This window comes from Chionomys nivalis, chromosome 1, assembly GCF_950005125.1.
Source record: "Chionomys nivalis chromosome 1, mChiNiv1.1, whole genome shotgun sequence".
NCBI lineage: Eukaryota > Metazoa > Chordata > Mammalia > Rodentia > Cricetidae > Chionomys > Chionomys nivalis.
In genome coordinates, this window is record NC_080086.1 from 185,733,667 (window position 1) to 185,752,420 (window position 18,754).

Genomic DNA, 18,754 nt, shown 5'->3' on the forward strand with positions numbered 1-18,754 from the left:
TGAGGGCAATTGAGATGTAACAAAACTTGCATTGTATTAAATTCTGAAAATAGCCTTAAATTCTAAGCTTGGCCTGTTAGTATTCAAAGCCAAAGTGCAATTCTTAACTGAAAAGTGGGGAAGGTCAGCGTTCTGAAGAAACTTACTTGTGAAGAAGGCAGAATGTGTTGCAATAACTGTGGGGTCCTAGTCCACTCTGGTAACAACCGCATACTGCCTCTGTAAATTCTGGGGGGAAATGTTCATTATGGGACAATAATGACATCAATGACAAGGTTTTTTTATTTTTATTTATTTATTTATTTATTTATTTATTTATTTATTTATTTATTTATTTAATTTGCTGTAGCCACAGCATACGGAGTGGCTGGGCTGGAATGCCCTTTCTCAAATTAGTAGCATATTTCAGATAAAGAAAGGAAGTCGCCTTAACTTGAAACTGCTGTGTCATTTCTTCTTCCTTAACTGAAATTCCAACCAGAGTTCAGGAAATGCCCTAATGAGAGACTTCTCTTTTTTCCTTCCTCAACTAAGTGGATTCCAAGCAGTTCTAACCGTTCATTACTTGCGAACAGATCCTTGGCTTTTGTGCTTAAGTTATGGGAGAAGGGACTGTAATCTGGAGCTCCTTCTAGAGGCAATGACACCTGCTCACTCCAGCCACTGCTGGTAGGTAACCAAAGTGGAAGGTTAATTTTCTGTACTTTAGACAAAGATGAAGACAAGGTCAATCAATGCCTGTTTTACTTTGATATGTGGAGCTAACTTGTAATTGTGCTTTCTTCTTGTGTGATAACCAGCTATCAGGATATTAAAGCAGGCAAACTATGACTTGCTATGATGTGGATGAAATATAAATGGGAAGCTATTAATGTCTTATTTTAATCGTGATGTAGAAATCATGGGTTTAGCTCATAATAACCAAGGGAATTTCTTCTTCCTGTTTAATATTCTCAGATATTCACTATATAACAATATAATTTAGCATTTTACTGTATGCTATTTTATGAGTAAGTGCTAATTTCTGTTTACATTCTAGCAATGCCTATTTTATTTGTTTTTAAAGGTAAGAATGTATAAATTTTGTTCATAGCAGAAACAACACCAGACAGGATTTTAGCACACACTTTTTTTCATAGCTTAGGTTATGCTATTCTTTTGGAACACATGCAGATCTAACTATTTTGTTGAGGAGATTTCAGGTATCCCAAACTGGTAACTTTCAAAGTAAAAATTTTAAATAGGAACAAATAAGAGTTACTATGAGGTCTTAACAATTAGGCCATGGTTGTTTCTCTATATATACACAATCATAAATATAGAAATGTTATATATGAATGTGCACTTATATTTGTTTCTGTGATTATTCCATATTGTCAATGTTGTCTCATATAGTTGATTAGGAATAGATATTTTGAGAACAATCATAAACCTGAGGTAACATTAAATTTTGTTTAAGTTGTTCATTGGTAATTTATTTACTAGAATCTTCATTTAGTATTAAAGAGTTTTCAATTCCCTTGATGGTTTTTCCCTGTTCAGAGGCTGTGCCTACAAAGCAAGCTGAAAAGGAATGGAGAGTTCAGCAAGATCATGAGAGAAGGCTGCTTTACTTGGATCGTACATGAAACTGATTGTGGCTAGGCACTTTCAAGTAGCTTTTGAATTAAATAGTTCCCATGTTTGGTGAAAGCAGCCTTAAATAGGTCAAACTTGAGGTTTACGCTCAAGTGTTTAAAGAAACGGTTATAACTATGAATTCAACGAAATACATAGATTCTTCACATTGTCTCTTCCTTGGGTTTTGAATGCTACTTCCTAGTCTTTGATTTCTTTATGAAGCAGTAGAGGAGTATAGTATATAAACTCATTTCGCTAAACTGAAACTTCAGATTGATGTCAAAAGCCAAACAAGTTTCTTAAAAGTTAATTCAACTCTAGTGTCTTAGAGATGAGTGTTTAAATTCTAACTAGCCAAGATATTTGCAAGATGTTTGTATATAGTGCCAAATTTTAGCATAAGCATACTTTTCAGGAATTGTAGGATTTGCATAGTGGAAATAGATAATGATTTTTCAAAAAGTGGCTTGGATAGTCAGAAAGAAGAACTAAGGAAAGCAGAAACTGAAAGAACAAAGTGTCTTTACACAGTGGTTTGAATGCACTGATGAAAGCTGCTTCAAGTACTTTTGGGATGCATGTGGAAACCCAGCAAGTTTATCTTTGGTCCGAAAGTGAACAACTGGAAGCGTTTCAAATCAGCTCAACATTGCAGACTGTTCAGGGAGATTAACTCTTACAGTTAAAAACAGTCAAGGCAGCACCAGATTAAGAAATATGAAGTTGACAGATTTAGAAGAGGTCAAAGTTTGCAAACAGCAAATGGCTATCATCAACCTGTTTACAAATGACACGTTGCTATGGATACCTGCTGGCAACAAACAAAGCAGCTGTAGATAGTAAAATATATTGCTATTCGGGTTTCACAGTAGTTCTTACTATGACTTGGCAGAGAACTTCAAAGCATGAAGCAGAAAAAATGGCAGAGGTACAAAACAACGAAACCAATGCAGCCTGGGTAACAGATTTGTAGGAGAGAAAGGAGAGAGTGAGAGAACGAGCGAGGAATGAGTCTACAAAACTCGCCTATGCACAGTCGCGAACTGCAGTCTGGGACTCTCTGAGTCTGAATTGCAGGTGTTTGGAGATGGCTCAGCACTGGCTGACCTCACATTGTGGATGTAGTCAGTAGCTGCTCTTGTCCTTTTGTGAAATTGGATTCTTTGGGACAGGGAAAGCCCTGGCCATTTCAAACTGAATCAAGAGCTTTGTAAGAATGGAGGCGATTTATATTAGAAATTAAGGCGACTGGGGAGAGGCAAGTATTGGAAAGGTGGAGAGGCTGTGCAATTTCCCCAGGAGACCAGGGTTAAAAATAGGCTGGTTGGCAGGCACAGTGGTGACTGCTTGTAATCCCTGCACGTGGGGGCAGCGACGGGACGATCCCGAGTTCAGATGCCAGGTCAACATGGGTGAACAGTGAATCCCAGCAGAGAGGAAGTCCTCAGTATTGATTTTTTTAAATCGCTCCTAGAGAAAACAGGAGGTTGACACTAAGCACCCATTAGGTTGCACGTTTTTTTCCCTATCTTTTCCGGTTTGAAATAGGAGATGAGAATTTGATGTAGAAGCTTCACTTGTCTACATTTCTGAAACTAGCTCTGAGTGAGGCTAGAGGAACACTTCTGGGTTCCCATGCTCTCATGTCCATTTCTGAGCCACACTGAAGGGTTTTCCAAATCATCTCTCGTATGGATTGAAATGTTCTCTAGCTTGCCCAATACAGACATTATGTTTATGTTCTAGCTGTTTCCACTGAACCCGAGACTTCCACCCTGCCTTCTACTTCCTTTTATGTTTTTTTTCTTACACAATCATATTAGCAATGCCTAGACGACCATGTGCAGATAGATAAATCTTTTTTTTTTTTTTGTACTTATACCCAAATAGGAATGTGAGCCAGGACTTTCTGCATAGTTAGATATTGGTCTTCTTGTATACCTCATGCTAATAGATATTCCATTAGGCATCTTTATACAATGATCTAAATCAGGACCTGCAACCCTGGCGATCTGTCTCTACCCATGTGGCGGTGTTCACCTCTTCTGTTTCGTTATGGCAGAGGTTCTTAACCTGTGCATCAAAACTCCTTTGGGAGTTGAACGACCCTGTCACAGGTGGTGCATCTTAGCTATCCTGTATATCAGGTATTTACTTTATGATTCCTAATAGTAGCAAAATCACACTTAAGAAGTAGCAAATAGTTTTGTATAGAAAATAATTTTATGATTGGGGGTTACCACCACCTGACAAACTGGATAAAAGGGTCACAGCATTGGGAAGGCTGAGCCACTGTCTTAAGGGGCTTTGCCAATGCAAACACATTCAAACTCATGGGACCGCCTTTTGCTAGCAGAGTAAGCAGCATTTTAACTATCAGATTTTAAATTTTTGTAAAATTCTAGGTTTCTCTTTAATAAATCTTAGTGAACAGGCAACTGGCCCTTTGAGCATCCCTTTACCTTTCTCTCTAACCTGAAAATAACTTTGTCTCCTCTATAATCACAGTTTGCAGGCTACTTACCAGCAAAGGACAATTTGTTCTTTCTCCTGAAACTGTACCGATCATCTAAGTCCTTTTTTTTCTATAAAGCCCATTCAAATCATTAGATTTTTTTCTCAGTATTCTCAAATTTTAAAGCATCAGTTTCTCTCTCACTCTCTCTCCTCCTCCCTCCCCTGATCCCCTCTTTTAGCTGAGAAAACACCATCACTCATGAACTTTTGAGTATTCCTTGTGAGAAGTTCCTTATAAACTGTTTGGAAAGCCTTGACTGTGTCTACCCTTAAACTGAATAGGAAGAAATGAGTAGATGAGCTTGCCCAATATTTTAACTAATAACGTCATCCTCTGAAGACGTGAGACACCATGCTATTTAAGCTAAAATAATATCACTCTAAATTTGGTTAAGTTGAAGGTATGGAAATAGAGGAATGCACTGCACCTGCGACTGTATCTGCTGGATTCTAGAATGATGGTGTTATCTGACAATGGGCAATTCTGGTATTCCTATAGTTGTGTAAAGAGACAAGTGTTATATTAGAAATGTAGATGAAGTCTTTGAGTTGGGTGGTGTGAGACTATCGTAGAGCTATGAAGGATAAAGTGTATTATGAAAAAACAATTGGCTCTTCCCTAGATAGACAAACAATGGAAACACAGCTTTAGACCAAAAATTTAGCAAATGCAAAATATGGCACAAAGCTTCCTTTAGCGCTCGGAGCCATTGTGAGGTATGGCAAGAAGGAAGTGTGGACAGATACGGTGGAGACAAAACTTGACAAGTTCTGTTTATTTTAAGACTTGAAGGAATTTGATGAGGGGTGTAGCTTGACTTGCTCCTGCGTCAACCTCAGTATCTGCTTGACCTCTTGGTTCTAGCCATTTAGAGAGATTAGGTCAATGACTGAAGTGGTTAGCTGTGTAGCTTTGTTTACAGAATTCTCCTATGCCTGCTTTAACCTACTGGGGTACCAATGCCTAGACGCGTAAGTCGATGTCATTTCCCATCCCTAACCTGAGTTCTTTCCGATTCACAACTACTTTCAACAAAAAAGCTAGTTCTTTCCAAGAAAGTCTATCTCCCTGGGCCCATCAACCACTTACATGTAGCTATGCTGAAGCAGTAGATGATCAACACAAAATAAGCTCAATGGTATTTTTGGAGACATTTTGTCTCATTTTGCTATTTTTTTGTCTCACTGGTGTTTTGCTTGTATATCATAATTTCTGATTTTGTATTTTTATTTGTTTGTGTATTGTTTGTGTTTTTTCTTTTTTATACTGTATTTTAGGTGTGTGTGTGTGTGTGTGTTGGTTTGTTTTTTAAGGAAAGACAGAAAAACAGGGCATGGAGTTGGCTTGGTGGGAGATGGGAAGGTAGATAGGATCTAGGAGGAGTTAAGGGCAGAGGGAACCATGATCAGAACATATTGAATGAAAAAAATTTCAAAAGGCAGATATGTATATACAAATATATATATATATATATATATATATATATATATATATATTGCAAAGAGGTATATCAGAGCACATTGCTGAGAGTATGTTAGACCCTACCTCACGAAAGAACTGAAGATGATCTGCAGTGACCAGTGTAGAAAGAGCCCTTTATGTTAGCATATATTATCTCTCAAGCAAATTGTTCAAACAAACACTCGATTCAGGGATTTCTCTGTGGCCACCTGGTGTGGAGGTGGGGGACCTCACAGTGACTAGGAAGTCAGATGATCAGCACTTTTAGTTGGTTACTCATTTCCCATGTGACTTTGAGGAGATCACTTTATGTTTGCGGAACCTGTAAGAGCTATTGCCTAGTGTGGAGAGTGCAGGTCCGGTCCCCAGCATGAGGGTTAAAAGATAAGGACTATATGATTGGGCTTAAAGTTCACTCTTGGACCTGAGGATGGCTTTGAATTTATTCTTAGGAGGTCAAACTTGGATTGAACACAGGAGCTCTGAGACTGGAAATCTACCTCTAAGCATAAAAGGGGGCCTTTCCCTGCCTCCTTATGAAGTCTGAATTTCACGTTTTGACAAATTTTCAAAGCACAAACCATAACAATGAGGTCCTGCCTCATATTGAACTGCCCCATATTGTTTCCTGTTAAAGCAGTTCTCCTGTTAGAGGGCTCTGCTTTGGGATAGAATGTTCAGAGCACAGGGAAGCAGAGAATAGGTACCTGTGCATAACTTTGGAAGTCACTTGTCAATTTGCTTTTTCTCTTTAAGACATTGCAAATTTCCCTAGTCTCCAAAAGTTATTTCCAGGTCATTATCTTTCTGCTGGTTGTACTAACATGTCTCCATCCCACGAAACACATCCATTGGGATGTATGATAATGCTTTTGTTGATTTGTGTAAAGATGGGACAAATCACAGCAACAAAATGATACCAATTATCCACAATTTTCTAAGAAAAGGAAATACTTTATAAAATAGTAGGTAAGCTGATATTAACTATTTCAGTGGGAAGCCAAAGAGAGACCTTTAACATTAACCACTCCTGCCTGAGTTGTATTCTGTTTTGATGAATTTTAACACATGTCCAAATCAGGTATATTTGGTGAAATTCCTTCCCCATTCCTCACCTTTGTTCCTCCCCTTCTCTCATGTCACCTCTGTTACCTCTTTGTTTCTTCTCTCATCTCTTTTCACATTTGCTTTTCTCTTAGGTGATAATAGGAGACATTGATCATGTATTAATTATGCAATTTTATGTACTGAAGGCTTTCTATGAACTGCCACATTTGAGTACTACAATATTCTTGAAGCAAGTGCTACTATCACTATTTCCCAAAAGGGAAAATGATGATTTTGAAGACTGGTTGGCTTTTCTACAGTGGCCAGTGGGTGAGCAATGGACTGACACAGGAAGGCATCTGGGTCTCCATGGTGCTTAAACTCTTTATTTGTTGTAGACAAGCCCCCATCTTTAAAAGCAGAAAAGGCGAAAACAGTCCAAGGCAGGAGGGGGGAGGACCTATCAGAATCCATGCTATCCTGTTTCCTAGGCGCACACAAGGATAACGAAGTCTCTAACTGTATTCAATTTGCAAAAATAGCAGATGCGGAGGTAACAAGGGACCAGAAAAGATGTCTGCATTTCATGAAAGAAAGGGGAAAAGTGAAGAGACTCATTAATGTCGAAGCAGTAGATGGATAACCAGTGACAAATATCAAGTAGATTTGCTTCAGTTTGGGCAGAGAAAGGTCATTGATTATTTTTGGTTAAACTGGTTCACAGAGGCCAGGTCTCCACTAAAAAAGGGAATTAATTGCTTCCATTTTCCACTAATTGCCTCAACATTTCCCTTTGCTTTGTCATTGGAGATTTGGTCAGAGAGGAGAAAAGTCAGAAGTCAGAGTTTGATGGAATCTACATAAAAAGGGAATCTGAGGAGACCAAATTATGGCATTTGGTGTAATAATGATAATGATATTTAGCATTTTCCCTGGGAGTGCTGTGGATTTTTAGAGCCCTTTTCAATCTTTAATCAGACCATAGGGCACATTTAAAAGAGTTCACTGTTTTTATTTCCATCTGGAGGATAAGGCATCACAGAGAGATGAGCTGACCCAGGGCAAGTCCCCTGAGATGTTAATCCTGTACATTAGATCATACCCTCCAATGTTGAGTTTTAGCAGGAAGCCTGGGCTCTGCCCAGGGGTGTAGTTCATTCCTGTTCCTTCACTCTTCAGGATTTTTGCACACTGCTGTTTGAGATTATAGTCTCTAGCGAGGACCAAAAAGTCACCCATGAAAGCAGGATGAAATCATGTTGACACTGTAAATATTTCTTAGTTTTCTGCCTATTCATATTGCAGTTATTATCATGTTGTAAGGCATTAACACCTTGTGTTTGCTGACAGGGAAGTCTTTAAAGTCTTTTATAGCTCCAAGTCCTTTGAAACCCGGGAGCTTTGTCTGGCAAACACTCATTGTTTTGGAGCCTAATGTATCAATTTAGAAAGTAGAATAACAGAATTCTGCACATGCTAGATGAATGTTAGGTTGGGTTGTTCTAGTTTCTGTGGTTTTCTGACTGTTCTTTTTAAGTGAAACATGTCTCCTGAAGAAGTTCCAATCCTGCAATAGCAACCACTCTCTTTGCTGTGTCACCCAAAATGCAAGCCTTTGTTATGTGTATTGTGCGTTCTTAGCAACACGAGGTAGAAGGTGTGTAGGTTTTAAAGCAAGATGGTTAGATTTCCAAAGTGCCTCTGTCATATCAGCTGTTTGATCCTAGCTAGGTTATATGTTTTATGACAGTCAGCTTCTTTTGTGAATCTGATCTATCTACTAGGACTTCTACAGGATTAAATCAGAAACAAAGGACAAAGTTTATCAACGGCTGCACAGACAAGCAATATTGCAATGTTTGCCATTATGCTTGTTAGTGATATTATTGGATATTGGAAATATATCGAATGATTAACTATTAAAGTGATCACACTTCAACAGCACATGCTGTTTAGTCTACTACTAAAAAGTACTCTATTTGAACAGGAAGCTGTCAATATTACAGTGTACTTGAGTTGGATCACCTTCCTGTGGTTCACAAGATATTGTCCAGTATTGGAAATGATTTTCTGAAACAAAGTAACTTTAATTGGAACAAGCCTGGGAAATATGTAGTTGTATCATATTTATTGTGCAATTAAGTGCACGTTGGTAGGGACGATCTGGTCCAAAGTCATAAAGCTTGCCATTCAGTATGGAACCAGGTTTTATGACTGGCTGGATTGATCCTAAAACTTGCAATCTAACTTGTGAGCACTGGGATGCATTTCCGCAATGGCATTTGCCAATGATCAGCTGAATTACTTTCACCCCCAGTTTCGAATGTAGTAAGGATGTGTTTTCACAGTTATCTCTCTTGACAAAATGGCTACTCCTGCTGAGAAGGAAAGAACTGTGGATACTGGCATCCTGTCCACCACATCCTGCGTGGAATTCTCCTTGGTGTTTTGCTTCATCTGAGAAAGTATGGCAGGCACATTCCTTTGTTTGAACACGTGTTAACCTCCTAGCTGAGAAATGTGGTCCTGTGGGCATGTGTGTGGTCCCAAGTTCTCTTCCCCAGTTCTTACCACTCGTCTCTTTTCCATAGCTCTCAGACAATCCCTGGGCCTTTTCTCCTCCGTGGAAGCTGTGAAATAAGCCCAGTGGTGTGAGCCCTTGCTTGTCAAACTAGCAGCTCACAACCTTTTGGGCTTGTTATTCCTAAACAATGCCATGTAATAAAACTCTCTTCAAATATATAAACAGAGCACAAGTCCAGAAATAGCAGAACCTGCAATTGTATACATGGGAACCCTGGTTTGACTATTTTGATTAACTTGACTGCTCAAGTCACTCAAAATGTAATCACCAGTGAAGGCAATGGCTTGACAGATTTTTGGGCCTGCTGACTGCTGATTTGGTTGGCGTGCCTGTCAGTCTGAAGTGGTCAGATTGACTGGAGACATCCTAACAGACAAATTTGACTCAGAAGGATGTGGGAGGCTGTATACCAGAATCTACTTTAAATAGCTTACTTTGAAATCTGCACCTATTTCCCTGGGACCAGGGAGAGCAGTTTGAAAGTGACATGCTCCAGCAGTTGACTTTCTAGACTGAGATGTCTCAGCGATAGTTAGAGTTGGCAATATGTATTTATAGGCTACAACACAATCACATCTTCCTGATGCACAGACGGTTCAATAAGACTGAAACTTTATTCCAACTTGGGAGTATCCTGGGAAAGTCTCATTTTTGCTGACTTCTGAAGGGCTGATGATAGACCTGTGACAGTAAGTGACTTCTCAGATATTGTGTAACTCACTTAATCAGCAGTGCATTTCATTAGCATGTTTTTAGTAAACAATGTTGACCTTGCCAGTAGTAACAGTACTTCTACAGAGAATCTGAGGGGGGAAAACAAAAACAAAACACTGAACAGGACACTAGAGGCAGGAAAATTTGCCTGGACTTATTACTTGAGGTAGTTTTGAAGGAAGCCATTTCGGGTATCATTTATAATGTCCCCTCGGAAACTTGATTTTGTAATGAACTCCCAAACTCAGGCAAGACAAAAATAACACTGTAAAAATGGAAAGAATGATTTATGCTTATATTATAGTCTTGGATTTTATGGGGAAGACATAATGAGGCTATTGTGTGCTCTAAGCATATTTTTATAAAGTCTGGTTTATGTTGGTTAAATAGCCTAATGTATTTACATTGAGAATCTGAAATATCCTGTTATTGTTAGAGCGAATTATTTATGTGCTGTTTCTTAACTCTCCCTAATTCTTACTTTTCTTGCAAAAATGTTTTGTAAATGTTCAGGATTTAGATGTTATCTCACGTACTTAAAAAAATAAATCCAATGATAAGTTTAGGTAGAAGGGGAAAATGTTTACAAAGACTTTAAAATCATGACAAATTTCTTCAGATAACCTAACGCTCGTATTTTCTCTCTGTTAGAATCACTTAATCTATCATGCTATTTTTTTAAATTTGTAATTGACCAAGAGAAAGGAAGCTTACTTTGTCTTTGCTTTCAAGTTTAGGTTTCCCAGCAATATTGTGAGTAATTGTTTTTAGCAATAAAGCCTTTTCCATGAATGAGACAGCTTTGTAAGATTTCTTACTACAGAGAATGCCATCAGAGGGGCCTTGGGGTAAATATTTAAATATTCCAGTCTGTAATATCATGATTCATACTATTTCAGTGATCATCTTGATGTTTCACGTCATTTACACATTTAAGACTATATTTAGTTGGCTATGCAAAAGTATTGTGCAGTTTACCTTACAGGGAGCTGATTTTCAAAATGCTCCCTTCTCCGCATTAGAAATTTCCGTGAAAGTATTTGTTAAATTAAATAGCAAAACTTTCAAAATGTGGCTACTGGTTGGAAGCAAGGAATTGGTTTGGGGTGCTTGCTTTGTTCTATCACTTATTTCCAGTCTTTAACATATTGTGTAGGGCATAGTGAATAAGAATTTTCAATTCCCTGGCTGGATGTGATGGTCAAATGAGAAAAGGCAGACAGAACAAGAAATGGATATGGTTATATTCACCAAGTTATACTGCTATCACTAGTACCATAAATGTAATTTTTAGCTTAGAAGTGAGCATAAGGATAGACATAAGGAGGCTTGGTTTGCTTTTAAGTCTGTAAACTTTATTTCTCTGCGCCTTAGCTAATTAATTGAAATATAAACAAGGAATGGTTATTATAGGTGATTAAGTTGGAGAGCATAAAAAGGAATAATTAATGAATATCAAAATTCTCTGTGAGTAAATATTCATCTATAAGAAGCCAATTCATTGCCATTTGATTGCTTATCCTATAATTTTGTAGCTGCATATTAAAAAATTCAGCCTGTATGCTATATATACTGAGCCTCTAATGGAGAGTAAAGTTACTAGTGATGGAAACATCGAGACACCAAATTGTCTGTGTACTTGATCACTATTTTTGTTGTGCTCATGGGAAGTGGTAACATTTAATGTTAAGAATATGTCTACCATTTTATAATTGTAAAGTAGTGTGCACATCATAACCAAGAAGCCAGAGCCATGTTTACCACTGAAGTTTGAAGAAGCGTGGTTGATAGACAAGCTTACTTCCCATACCTCCTTCATGGAAGAGTGCTGCTTTGCACAAAACAGTCAGTGCTAACAAGCATGGAAATTTGGTGTTAGATTGAGCGTCTCCTTAAATGGTTAGTGAACAATTGCAGGCAAAGATTCAAGTATTGTAAAAATCTATGAGGTAGATTGGGGGATCTTGATTCTGAGATTCAAGTGTGTTCAGAAGAGTTCCAAGACCCCAGGCTAGACATCAGAGCTACCTAATCAATCACGCCTTTCCCTTAAGTCTTCTGCATGTGTTTAATAATTGATTACCTTTTGTCTATGAACACTGTGGTGTCTCTGTCTGTAAGCACACATGCAAACATATAGCACACAAATCTCTAGTCACCACAAAACCACTGCAATAACTGAAAACCATCAAATGTATCTTCTTGTTTATGATTAGGCACCCCAAGCCCCAGTTGTATACACTTGAACTTAAAAGATAAGAGCTTTACAGCATAGACATAATCTTTGAAGTGTCCCTTGAAAACCACTGGATGGCATCAGCCACACAAAGGGTAAGGAGAGCTTGGTGCTGAGTGCTATCTACTTCATAGATCACTGTACCCTTGATGTTACACCACACAGAGATCTGGTACAGAGAAACAATCTTGGAAGGCATTCACAGGTAGCCAGCCTTTCAAACTAAACTATCAGATGAGCTCCTCCATGAAGCTTGTGGAGAGAGAGGGGTCAGTGACCCACCTAAGGCATGAGATCTCTTTGTTCACAATTCACTGTCCCTGCCGGCTGCTCTCCACCCTCTGTCCATACTTGCGAAGGGTTCTCCTAAGCATCCCTGGTGACCTACTTATTTCCAGGTTTGTGAACAGCACTTCCTTCTCGCTGTCTTCTCTCTTCTCTGTGGCATTTGACTTTGCTAAAACTTATATTCCTCTAACTCTCTCCTACTTTGACCTCATGATCTTAGACTGTCCTCATTTCCTGGTACATTTGTGAGACTCTCTGTTTCTCCCACCCCTTGGCGCACCTCAGAATTCTGAATACTTTGTCCTGCAGATTTTTGCTCTCCTGGATGGATTTATAAAAAAAAAATCCAGTCAATGACTTCTTCTGAGTCCATACTTCTTCCTGTACCTCAGCTATGCATGAACTCTGTCTGAGATCTTTCTCAGACTTCAAATTCATTACATTTACCTTGGATTTATTGTCTTTTTTTCAAAACACACTTGGTTTCGTCATTCACCTCTGCACTTTTTCTTATTTCACATCCCAGAATCATGTGTGACTGCTCTTTATCACCTGCTTAAATTCACCAGAGCTACACGTATTGTTAACAATTAATTACTTTGTCTATGTTATGATTAACACTTTGCTTATATTGTACTAGTACAAAATTTATTGCCTTTTCTTGGGCCCTCTATCATATTCTTCCAAGTTACTGAAAATTGCTATTTGTTCATGGTTCTACGAAGGTCTTTTAATAACTGAGCCTCCATCTCATTGCTCGAGGGATATTTCTGAAGATGTAAACTGATTGCAACCCCATTTCCCCCAATACTCCCAGTAGTATTATAGGGCTTTAAGAACATAGCAGAGAGTAGTGTTTTCATCTCTTTATCAGTTGTCTTCGGCCTCATTTCCTGGTTTGTTTCTTTTCATCTTTATTTTGTTAAGATCATTGTGAGAAGAAGAAATGGAAGCAGAGAAAGAAAGAGAGAGAGGGAGGATGAGAGGGAGAGTATGTGAGTGAGTGAGTTAGGGAAGGAGGGAGGGAGAGAGGCGAGAATTTCCACCAGCATAATTTCTGCTGTAGGAGCATTTTGGTAGCATTAAGAGGTTAATAGAAGGCATTGTATTTGGGGAACTGCATTTTTTTTTTGCCAGCATTTTCTCAAGTATAGCTATGATTGGGAAATCCCAAATTCTCAGCATTTGTAGACGGACTGTTTCTTAGAAGTCCTAAGCAAATTCCATAACGTCACTAGAATGAGAAAATAAAACACAGAATTAACAAAAACATTTCTTCATTTCTTTATCATTGCTGCTATAACAGTTTTGCTGACATTGTAGTGGTTTGAAGTCAGGAAAGAATTTATTGTCTTGGAGCCTGGTGGGCCAAATCCTGCAGAGCTACCCTGGACTATGCTGAGGGCACAGGCAGAGCTTAGCTCCTTTCTAGGGCCTCCAGGGAGTTTCTGCTTCCTGCCTTCTCCAGATTTTTGGGTTAGCTTCCTGCATCATGTTGAGTCCAGCACTTATTGCCACATCTTCTCTGTCTGACTGTCCTATCTCCTCCTTGGACCCTTAGGGTTACATTGGACCTAGATAGATAATCTGAGGTTGTGCATCCATCCTAAAAATCTTTATTACATCTACAGAGTTCCTTGTGCAATTGCAAAACTGCATATCCAGGCTTCTTCTGGGCATTAAGATATCAGCATCTTCCATAGGAGAGTTATTATCTTATACTGCAAAGTCACAGATTATTGGAAATCGTTAAACTGTCTGATAAAGTTTGTTTTCACCTTTTTGTCATCAGTGCAAAGATATTTTCTTTATGTTTTAATTAGTTTATTTTCTTAAAAAAAAAAAACTATGGAAAAGAGATCCCGAGTCTGAAATTTTACTAGAAATTTTTCTGTATATTCCAAGTTAAAGTATCATTTACCATTTGAGTTTCATTCTATTTTTCTAGATTAAGTGATACAGAAGAAAGATTTGGTAGGCATCCTTTTTGTTACAGTAAGCCTATCCAGCTTGTTTATAGGCTAAAAAATATTTTATTAGTTAGTGTGGTTGTATGTGTGGGTGTGCATGTGTGCACATATGTATGGCAGAGGACAATTTTGTGGATTTGTGCAAGCTTTTGGTGTGAGATTATAGGCAAACTTTATTACCTGCCTGCATCTGAAAGCCCTCTCTCCTGAGAAGAAGTATGAAGACAGTCACTTGAATGGATGGAAAGTCATGCCTTGCTGTGCTTCTGCATTCTGGGCCATTCAGCTAGTCCACCAGCTTCTTCGATTCTTCCCATTGAATTAATGTTTCTTAGATATAATATACTTTTTGCATCCAAGAAAATTAAAAACAGATGAATATTTCCTTGAATCTAATGAAACATTATTCTTCAGTCTCAATGCGGAGGTAAATCGTTGACAATTCCACAACTGAAGGTCATTCCTAAGGTGACACAATACTTGAGGAATTTGATATTGTAGATATTCTAATAACAAGTGAACGTGAAACATAGAAAGCCAAAAATGATCATCCATACTGTTAAATAGAACAATGGCAAGATCAGTTTTACCCTTTTCTCATAAACGCTAGCAGTCTCTATAAAAATTGAGTGATGGAAATGTGCTTATGAACAAAATCAGTGTCTGTAGTTTGTCAATCAAAATGAATAATCTCAAAGTCTCATTTTCAATTAGATTATTTTAATATTTAACTACCTAAAATGCCCCAATCATACTCTTTAGAAAATTGTTAGACTAGAATACTGCAGTTCTAATGATATTTTATTATGATAGAAATGACTTCATTAATTGATGATCATATATCAACCCATAAAGTAGATAAAAGATATGAAAAAATTCAAGTCAAGGAGAGTTTAGAGCCATTTTAATTGTTCAGTTTTTTCCTCAAGAGTAAACCTTTATATGATACTTTAGGCCTTACAAAAACATGAAAATTTCATATAATATATATACACACACACACACACACTCATTTTAGTCAAATTAAATAGCCCATGAATTTCTTTTCTAAAGTTCAAACAAATTGACATTATATAAGTGTCATCCCAAATACAAACACTAGGATATAATAAAAAAGATAAATCGAGTACATGCATAACATAATGATGCAAGACATTTCAAAAACAGTGAGTGTTGGATTTTTATCACAAACATTTTCCTTTGTGACTTCATATCTATTTTAGAACGTGGAGAATTTTTTAAAAAGTGCATTGGTGACTTTCCAAAAATATTTGAAACATGACCTTTTAAAGAAACTGGTCCTGTTTCCCATTTATTCTCTGCACCATTGAAAGAACATTTGCTACTTCTTAATGAAAATAATATAAAAAGGTCACTGGGGATGAAAAATAGCACAGTCAAGCATTACAGGAGAGTTTTGCTTTAACAGGTAAGCGAATAAGAAATGCAGAGTATTATTATGTTTGTTGATTCCTCTTAATAAATATTAGTATTTAAGCTCCCATGAAATCAAATAACCCCTTGCCCATCCTCTTGTTTCCTAGTTTCCACAGGTACTCAATATTAAACAAACCTAACTAAAAATAGCTGAAGAGTTGAAGCTAGGCGCCACGTATAAGAGCATACATGCGGCATTGTCTTTGCGGAGTTTGGCTACCTTACCCTGTATGTTTTTCCAATTCTGTTAATTTCTCTGAAGTTTTCATAATTCGTTTTTTTTTTCTTTAAAAAGGAGTTACATTCCATGGTATATTCCCTTATTACATCCCCTTATTTTCAATATCCATTCATTAGTTAGTGGACATGCTATCTGCTTCCATCACCCTAGTTATTTTAATTGGACAATACACAGAAATATGTAAATATCCATATCACAGGGTATGGGGTCCTTTGCCCAGGAGTGTATATCTGGGTCATGTGTTAACTCCGTCTTTTTTCTTTTTGCACTAGCTTATGCTTCGATTAATAGTGTGTAAAGGCTTCCTTTCCCCACATCTATACATGCATTTGTTGTTGTTATTAATACTTCACGCTAGTCTGATTGGGCGACAGACTCTTACAGGGGTTTCCTAATGGGAGGTAGTGTCAAGAGACTTCTGAGTGTTCCATCACCATTTGTATCTCTTCTTTTGAGACGATACCAGGTGACTCATTCTCATCTATACTGGGATTTTGTCTGGCTTGTTAATACACAGATCTTGGGTATGCAGGCATAGGTGCTAAGAGTTCATGTCTGCATTGTTACTGTTGTGCCTGTAAAATGTTACTTTGCCACCACAGATTCCTACTACCTCAGACTCTTACAGTCTCCATGATCTCTCTTTTGTGGTAATTTCTAATGTCCTTAGCAGGGACAGATTGTGATATTACTATCCTATTTATTCTACACACGTTGACCAATTGTGATCCTCTGCATTACTCTCCATCTACTTTATAAAAAAAATTCTTTATAGAGATGCACTAATCTATGAGTGTACATAAACGAATGTGAGTGGTGATTAATTACTATGTACATTTAGCAGAAAAATAATACTAGATTTTCTATTAGCTCCTATGACCCAGTCACAGATTTCTGATCTTGTTAAATGTACTGGATATCTAATCAGAAAGTGGCTGGTTACTCTTATAATGTTTGTTCCACTATTGTAACAGTGAACATATCATGAAAGGTCAGTCATCACTGTAGCTGCCAGTGTCCACACCTGGGTTAAACTGTTGATTATTTTATTCCCCTGCTACTCATTTAAAAAATTAGAATTTTGATTTTTGGTACTTAGTTTTGGAATTCTTTATATATTCTCATCATGAATCATCTGTCAGATGCATAGCTGACAAAAATAATAAGCAATTCCTAATCTTATCAAAAGAACTAGTTTCATAGTGATGGGTGTCACTATCAATCCAGTTCTTAGATCAGAGAACTTGGTTTTTCAACAATGCATTTTGAAACATCCCTTCAATTTATTTTTCTTTTCTGTCTGACCCCCTTCATTCTTATCATATATCAATTCGTAGCTTAAGCAACTTTTTTTGTTGACCAAAATTTATGTACCCCTTAAAATGTCACGGACAAAACTTTTACCACTTAGCCCTTGGAATGAAGAAAATGAAACCATTAAATACCCCATAAGCCTCATAGTCCTAGTCCAAGGCATATCTGCTCTGATCCAGTTTCTTCTTTTCACTGATTCTTTTTCTTACCTGTTACTTCCTATTCCTTGGTCCTTGGTCCTTACACATCTCACTATATCTTGCTGCAATGTTTTTTTTTTTTTCTATATTCTTCCTTAAATTTCTAAGTACTTAGCTACCAGTCTAGCCCTCAACCTCTTTAATGGTATCTTGCTAGACTTCTGCTAAGGTAAAATCTCTTTCCATGTGCTCATAATCATATATTTCTTTTCTTCCTATACCCTAGAGAATTTGAAGACATATTGTCATTTTTATGATTGCTTGATTAAAATCTTAACAAGAAGAGGGACCATTCTAAACTTTCTGACTATTGTGACCAGCTTAAATATATACTGGATACAAGTTTCTATGTATTTGTTAAAGTAGCTACTTTTCATTTGATTCACTTGCTCACATTTTGTCTAGGACTTTCAATGCTTGATTTTATGGCATCTTCTGGTTTCATAGGACTAGCCACATTTAATTATAATTATAATTATATTTTTAAATATTGACCTCTCAGACTGTAACTTCTTCAAAGAATGCATCGTGTCTGACATGTACCAGGCACAGACTTGTGTTGACTGAGTTTTTCTGTCCCACTCAGTCCTGCAGTCATTAAGTCCCAAAGAATCACACAGAGGTCTACATTATTTATAAACCAATTGGCCTGTTAGCTCAGGCTTCTTATTTACTAATTCTTATAAGTTACATTAGCCCATAATTCTTGTCTGAGTTAGCCACGTGACTTGGTGCCTTGCTTCCTGTGTGACTGGGTCATGACAGCAGACTGCAGAATCCTCCTCTTCCCAGAATTCTCTTGTTCTCATTGCCCCATCTCTTCTTCCTGCATGGTTGCCCCACCTATACTTCCTGCCTGGCTACTGACCAATCAGTGTTTTATGAAACAAGCACAAGAAACAAATGTTTACAGGGTAAAACTACTGTCCCACAGCAGACTTGTACCTCAGTTATACGTTAATTGCTTACTTTTCTTTGAGTATGACCTGGGTTCAATCTCCATTACTAGGATCAAGAAAAATAATTAATGTTGTGGGAGCTGCGGGCTGTGTTCCTGCCGCCCCAGCTCGTGGTAGCCTGGCTAGCTTATGCCCCGAAATAACAACACACAAACTGTATTCTTT

The 18,754-nt window shown here is 37.6% G+C and overlaps 1 protein-coding gene across 1 annotated transcript in view; it reads left to right on the top strand.

Annotated features, from left to right (window-relative positions):
• The first annotated feature begins 561 nt into the window (after positions 1-561).
• The window catches only part of Tfec (transcription factor EC), a 66,701-nt gene continuing 48,508 nt past the window's right edge, over positions 562-18,754 (top strand). Inside the window, exon 1 of the mRNA XM_057781485.1 lies at positions 562-669. The gene's annotated coding sequence lies outside the window, so the exon portion shown is untranslated. The remainder of the gene's footprint in view (positions 670-18,754) is intronic.